The sequence below is a fragment of the Aegilops tauschii genome, chromosome 2, assembly GCF_002575655.3.
Source record: "Aegilops tauschii subsp. strangulata cultivar AL8/78 chromosome 2, Aet v6.0, whole genome shotgun sequence".
Taxonomy (NCBI): domain Eukaryota; kingdom Viridiplantae; phylum Streptophyta; class Magnoliopsida; order Poales; family Poaceae; genus Aegilops; species Aegilops tauschii.
This window is the reverse complement of record NC_053036.3, coordinates 380,326,394-380,333,818: the sequence shown is the minus strand read 5'-3', so window position 1 is coordinate 380,333,818 and position 7,425 is coordinate 380,326,394.

Here is a 7,425-nt window from a genome sequence, read left to right as displayed (position 1 = left end):
CATCAGTGAAGCACCGTGGCTAGCTAGTTGGGCTAGTTCGACCGATTAGCTAGGCCGCCACCACATTTGTTTTTTTCACCCCTTTTTTATCTACTTGCCGGCAGGTAAATTTAAATATCCACTGCGTCGTTGCTCTGGTGTTTGGATGCGGCAGGATTTTTAATTTTTGGATTGATGGGAGCAGGCGCGACAAGATTTTTAATTTTTTGATTGACGGGAGCAGGTGCGGCAGCAATTAGTCACGATGACTCTGCCTGTAAAACCCAATGCTCCCTGATGTGAGAAGTCATCGACTGGTGTTTTACCATGGTGAAAACCAAAAGATTCCCCGCTCCTAGGCTGGCTCCCTCCGCCTTCCCGTAGATTGCATTGCCTTTCAGCCGTTTCGCCCCCTGCATCACCAATGTCGTGCGCCTCGAGAAGTGAGGGACTTCGGTGGTGTTTAGGCGCCCTCTGCATGGGCATGTCCATGTCCCGGCGCAACATGATCATTGGATCAAACTCAGACGGTGCAGATCAGTAAATGTAGCACAAAGCGTGTGGGTGTGTTTGGTTGCATTCTCATCTCAATATAGTTGTTTCCTCTTCGTGTATTTGTGTTAACCTACTAGTGTGGACTCATGCACCCTTCATGCACTCTGCCAAACACCCAAAAGTGGGTCGAGAAGGGAACTTTTGCCCCCATCCCGTGCACCCTTCAGACACCCTGCCTAACACTATTCGTGCTTCATATGGTTCATGTTTCGTGGAGTACTGTAGCACCATACTCTCCATGCGCTGTAGACCTAGTTCTGTTAACATTGATCTCACCGTTCATTCTCGACCGGACAGTCAAAAAAGCGGTACTATGTTACTTCATTACTGTTCATATAGTTGACATGCGCACAACATCATTTGTTGTCGTCATATCTTACTACACTAGCAACAAGATTATGTAGTACTGACGTATGAACCACTGCACATGCCTAGTAGTAGGAGCACTGTCTATGTTCGAGTGGCTGCCGTGTTTCGCACTCCTCCGTCGTAAGAGTGGAAACGCTTGCTGTAATCATTTTTTTTCTTCAGAAAAATAGTGGACACGCTCTACCGTGCGGATCCTCCTCCAGCCATGCACTAAATTACTCACTTTCGCCGACATGTGGGACAGCCAGCATCGGGGTCCACCAGCCATGCACTAAATTACTCTGTAGTAGAGTGACAGTAGGCTACCCCGATCGAAGCGCTGCAGTAATGCCCAATGAGCCGTCAAATCACAAAACCCCCTCCTTTCCAGCAGTAAGTTGGACAGACGAAGCAACCATCATTTCACTCTTCTCTCTCGGCTTCTTCTCTACCCAACTCGCTTCTCTCTCATCTTGTTCCTCATTTCTTCAAGAAAACCCCGACCTGCTTCTGCCATTGTTCTTCTCTCCCAAAGAAGGAAAGGTGAGCGCATCAATGGTGTTGATTCTGGACAAGGCCCGGTCTTGCAACCCCGAGACTGATCCTATAACTTCCTCTCTGTTCTTCTTTTGGGTTTGTGATTATGGTTTCTTTTCTTTTATTTCTATTTGACAGTTTCTTGATGGACGCTGGAGCACCGACCGAAGTGATGTCTATGGCTCTGGCCAAAACCGTCGAGGCTCATGGTACGAAGAAGTGCAAGCACCCCACCAAGACTACCGCAGACAAGCTCAAAGCCATCACCCTGTCCAAGCCCCCCTCTTCGGGATCCCTCATTAAGCAAGTCCAGGTAATATCTCTTCTTGACGATCTTTTTCTCGATCTTGATCGTGTTTTTTCATCTAACACGCAATACTAGTACTAGTAGAACAACTTTCTGGGTGATCTTGCATGTGATTTTTGTGTGCCATATGACGGTTCTAAATTCCTCTTTTGACCAAAACATGCGAGAGGTTGACACTGATTTCTTATAGATTACTTTCAACTACTCCCTCTGTCCCAAATTTCTTGTCTTAGATTTATCTAGATACGGATGTATCTAATACTAAAATGTGACTTGATACATCCGTATCTAGACAAATCTAAGACAAGAATTTTGGGACGGAGGGAGTACTTTATGAACATCAATGCTACCTTTGAAGAGGGTATATTTGCCTCAGTAACTTGTGTTATGGATATTCCAAGTAATCCCTCTGCTCTCATGCCTTTCAAGACATGTTCTAGTGTCTTTGTTCACTCATTTCTGTGCGTATATGTAGTCATATATGGAGTATAATATCGAAAATCATCTTATATTTCTGAACGGAGGTAGTAATAAAATATGGTTTCTGTTTGAATTAGAACCAGGTCCGCGGTGGAGATGAAGTTCTCAAAGTCATGCCGTGTGAACTGGAAGACCTGAGGATGAGTTCTACTACTAAACTATCCAGTTGCTGTGTCCTTGTCGCCACGTGTCCTGAACTAGTGTTTTCCTGTAGCATTGTTGTCAGGCGTGTTCTCGAGGCTGTACTTGACCACAACAATTTCCTGGTTGTGCCTTCGATTACGAAGGGTGTGTTTCTTGTAAAGCTTCCCAACAAATCTGATGCGGCATGTCTTCATCATCATGTTTATGAGTGGAAAGACCACTCTGTTAGGTTCTCCAAGGTTGACGAGTTGGTGATGGTGCATGTAGACATCTCTCACGAAGTCCATGGCCTAGTCAGTTATGCGGGGTTCATCCCGTAGGTCGGTGGCAAGAAATAGTCTGCAGAGTTTAATTAGTGCAACTTTGCTTGTCTGTAGTAAGTACTATTGTTCAATACTTGATTTGTGTTTGTGAACCCTGTATTGTTTATTAGTACTGCCGCTTTTGGTGTGTGGTCAGTCCTGAGAACGGTCTATGTTAATGTTTGTCCACTCAATTCAGTCTGTATATCTTGAAGTATCCAGATCATCTTTTTTGTGAGGACGATTTATCAATTATGGTTACACTCCAATATATGTATGCATTGCAGGGTTTATCGCACCCACTAGGATTTCCAGTCCCATGGATGTTCGGTCCATACGATTTGTCACGACCTTTGGACTGTCCTTCTTGTGGGAGTAGGTGGGGCCCCTGCATGCCACCCGTAGTTGGATGATCAATCTTCTGTTTAGTACTTCAACACAGTGATTTCCTGGTAAGGATTCACTCATGTCACATAAAGTAAATCTTATTGATTTACTGTCTAAATCTTATTGATTTAATGTCATGTTTTCTTTCTTTTCCCGCAATTTTACGATGCAAGTTTTGCCATGTGACATTCATCACAGAATAAACCGTTTGGTTTGCTCTACGATGGCTATTTTTGCAGGTTTCACTTCTTATGTCGTGTCAGTAATGAAGTCACTGTCCATCACTTATATTACTGGAAAAAATTGGATCAGTCTGTTGTCCGAGTACAAGCTGAATCCCTATGATGAACTGCAGTTTGGTTTAACAAAAACGCCACAATTAGTCCTTCTCACGTTTAAAAGAAATGAAGAAAAAAACTGGATCACGGTCGTGAAGCCTAGTCAAGTTAGAAAGCTGATCATAGCAGACCAGACACGATCGCCGCTATCTCGCAAATCGGTACCACCTTCAGCAACGGATCGAGCACCGACATTTGCTCTAGCACTGAGAGCGGCAGCAGCTCAGTCTGATCTAGCTGAGGATTGGGCACCGACCGCGTCAGCGGATCAGGCTGATCTATCGGAGGATCGGGCATCGACACCGGCACCTGCTCCGACACCGGCACCAGCTCTACAAGGAGCACCATCTCCGGCAGCAGCAACGGCTTCGGCACCTGCACCAACACTTGCACTTGCATCTGCTCCGGCCCGTGCAGCGGCAACCGAACGAGCAGTTGCACTGGCAACAGACTGGGCTGCAGTTTGCACTTCATATACCAAAGTCCTTACAAAAACCGACATGTCCACCTTCTTGGTAAGCATTGGCCGCCCAAGTGTTTTGTTCTTTTTTCTTTCCATGTTGTTTCGCATGATTCACCGTTTTGATCTAACTGTTTGGGTATGTCTTCTTTTTTGCAAACAGAGAATTCCTAAAGCAACGAGGGAGTCGTTCAACAATCCGGGCGACAGCGGCCAAGTTTCTCTTACCATGCACAGCCTTGGTGTGAATGAACTTGCTCAATATACCGTAAGTACAAAGGATGGTCGCATGATGATTGATGCTAAAGGATGGTCAAGGTTCAAATCTAAATCATATCTTGCGGTAGGGGATGATCTCAAAATCGAACTTTCTCGGCAAGGAGAGCTGGTCCAAATCAACTTTGAAATTCTTCAGTAGCAGCACGCAACTGCTGAACTGATCTATCCTCCGAGAGATTTTGATGTAATAATCTGGCATGGTGAAACAAGTGTCCTGTGTGTATAAGTAATACGACAGTATTATTTATTACATGGTATATCGTTGATAGAATTGCAACTCTCATTGCTGGTTAGGAACTGTCGTTCGATTTCATTCCAACAGCTGCCGTGCTTTATTCAATTTTGTGTATTCGCCTTGCGACAGCATCTAAAACCAGCGCCGTACCGATCGCTTGCAATATGAAAAGCGCCGAGGTAGAACACATGGGCCCCCAAACATGCAGGGTGGGCCTGCGGCCCAAAGTCCAGAACCGTGAGCCTGTCTGGGTATTATATTCTCAGCTGAACCCCCATAATGCCCGTGCATTGCACGTAACATCAAGATGCATTTGTATGAGTATTTTATCTTGTGAGAGAAAAGGATGAACGAGGGAAGGCCTTATTTGCAAATGTGGAGAGGTGTGTGGGTACCTTTTTGCAAAATTGCCATAGTTTCCTTCCTATCTGTCAGATATAAATCGGACGGCCTATATTGCAGGATGGCAGGCACACCATCATCACCAACTCGTCTATACTGTGTTAAAAACAACTCTGTTTTTTATAATTATATATGTTATATATATTCCCTTGATTTTTCTTATGTATAAAGTTGTGATATAAAAGATTTGTATATTTCTTTACAAAGGGAGTATCTCTCTGTCAAAAATATATTTTTGTGTAACTAGTTACTCCTATCTTTCTACTTCCTTTCGTTGATATGTGAGGCATCCGGCAACGAGGTCCATGTGCCATATGCACAAATTAGAGTGCACAACTGCATGGTAGACACACCCCGGTCGTAGCGCCGCAGTAATGCACAATGAGCCGTCAAATCACAACCCCCCCTTTCCAGCTTTAGCAGTAAGCTGGACAGACGAAGCGGCAATATTTCACTAGGCCTGAATCCCCTTCTCCCTCGTCTACTTGTTCAGAGAAAACCCCCTCTCGGCGATTGCATAGGGTTTTCTCATGGAGAACCAGGTACGAATTCTTCATCCATCCCCGATAAATCCAAGTCATTTGGTCGCGGGTAATCCTAGGATGGTAGCCGCCGCCGTTGATGCATTTTTCTTCCTACCGAATCTAGTGTGTTTCATTTGCAGTGCCCAAAGTGCGAGGACCCTATAGGTTTCTGCGCCCTCGACGAGACGCCACACTTGTTCCTTCTCATCCTAACACATGATTTTAAAACGCGCACAGTATGTTCCTAGAATCCTCTTTTCTATCCGGGAGGGTGGGTTTTTTTTTGAACATGCTGTCGACTAATTTGGAAATTTGGATTGCTATATTTGGATAAAAGGTACTACTAGTACGATGGTCAACACTGACGTGAAGGAGGAAGTTATTTCTAGATTTGGATAGGGAATACATTGTGTTCTCATATTATTTTTCCTGCAGTTCATTATTTGCTCTACCAGAACACATGTACTCAAGATGCTCGGCCTTGCCATAATTGAATACACCAGTTTAATGGTCACAGTGAAGACAAGCCATGGATATAAGTTCCGAGTTGGGTTCATGAACCAAGAAGATCGCTGCTTTTTTTATGGCCGAACTTGGATAAACTTTCTCAAGTGTTATGGACTGAAAGTTGGCGCACGGATGTTGATGGAAATAGCAGAACCTGGTCTCATCTTCATTGCGATCTTCCACCCCGATGTCATTCCAATTGTTCATCCATGTTAGTTTTGTATCTGGTTCTTGCTTGTTGCCTCGATTACTTCTTAATCCACCTATTATGTCTAACTGATCACAATTTAACTTTAGAAGTAGCAACGAATCTCTCACGAAGATGCTACTTCTAACTAATATTTTCTTATAATTGCTGGCACGTGTAGGTTTTTTCAGTGTTAAGTAGGCTGCTCGTTTGTTATTCTGTAAAAACTCGGCTGTTACTGATGGCACTGAAGTTGACTGGGACGACATCCACAAGTTCCTACACTTTATTGATCGTCTTGAGGTCCTTGTGAGGCGTTTCAATGGTGGAAGGCCACGTGGGATATGTGTGCCACTGCTGCACTCGTTGAACAGGTCCAACTGTGTCGAGAAACTTATGGTGCGAGCTATTTTCTGTTATATATGTTGTTCATAAACTATTGCTTATACACAGTTTTACAGCTGTGATCTTCTTGAAACAGAAACTGCCTAGTTCTATTGTTCCTATACAGATGCCTGACCATGGTCGGGTCAGACTTGCGCTTGGTCACAACTTGATGTTTATGTTGACCTACTCCATTCCCCTTGGAGGTGAAAAGATACTTATTCATGGGTGGTCTCAAATAATGAAGGCCCGTCCATCTTGGAGAATAGGACAGAAGATTATGTTCCTGCTTTTCCATGGCTCTAAAGCGAATATCCTATTTATTGACCACATTGCGAGATGAAGCCGCTTTCAGAAGGTTATGGATGCGCGGGGTGGCGCCTGGGCCTTGTCCCGGGGCTTGGCGGACTCACCCTTGGTTAACTGTAGGCAAAGTAGCACTGTTCGAGGCGTGCTTATTACGGTTGAACCTGTATAAGTACTCATACTGCTTTCAGCTATGGTTGTTAAGTGCCCCTGCTGGTTTCAGTTAAGGTTGTTAAGTACTCCTGCTGCTTTTACAGTCTGTCATGTTTCTTCAGTCCTGTCTTCCTCCAGCCGCCAAAACCAAACCAGCGTCGGCGAGGCCGCCTGCTTCTGCCTCCACAGCTGGCTGCGCCTCAGCGCACGCATCGCCGCCCCACCGTCTCCTTAATCGTTAACGCCGATGTCCGAGGCCTCGCCGTCGTCCTCCGCGCGCTTTGGTGCGCTCGCCGCGGAGCCGCCCTCTTGCGTTGTCAACATGGTCAACAAACAACACTAATCGGCAGAAGTACGTGGAGAGGATAACAGTACGGGCCCACCATGTCAGCGTATGGAAAAATAAAATGCTTCCTCCTACCGTTTTCCTGACATCTGGGACCCACGACATTGTCAGCGTATATAGTCAATAGACAAGAGAATAGCACAAGATCGGCTGACACCTGGGACGTAGCTGCTCAAGTAGTATTTTTTTGTTGTTGTTGAGACGGAGCATGGTTTGAACGGGGCTGTGGCCCGTCTAGCCCAAGCTTATATTTTATGTTCACCAT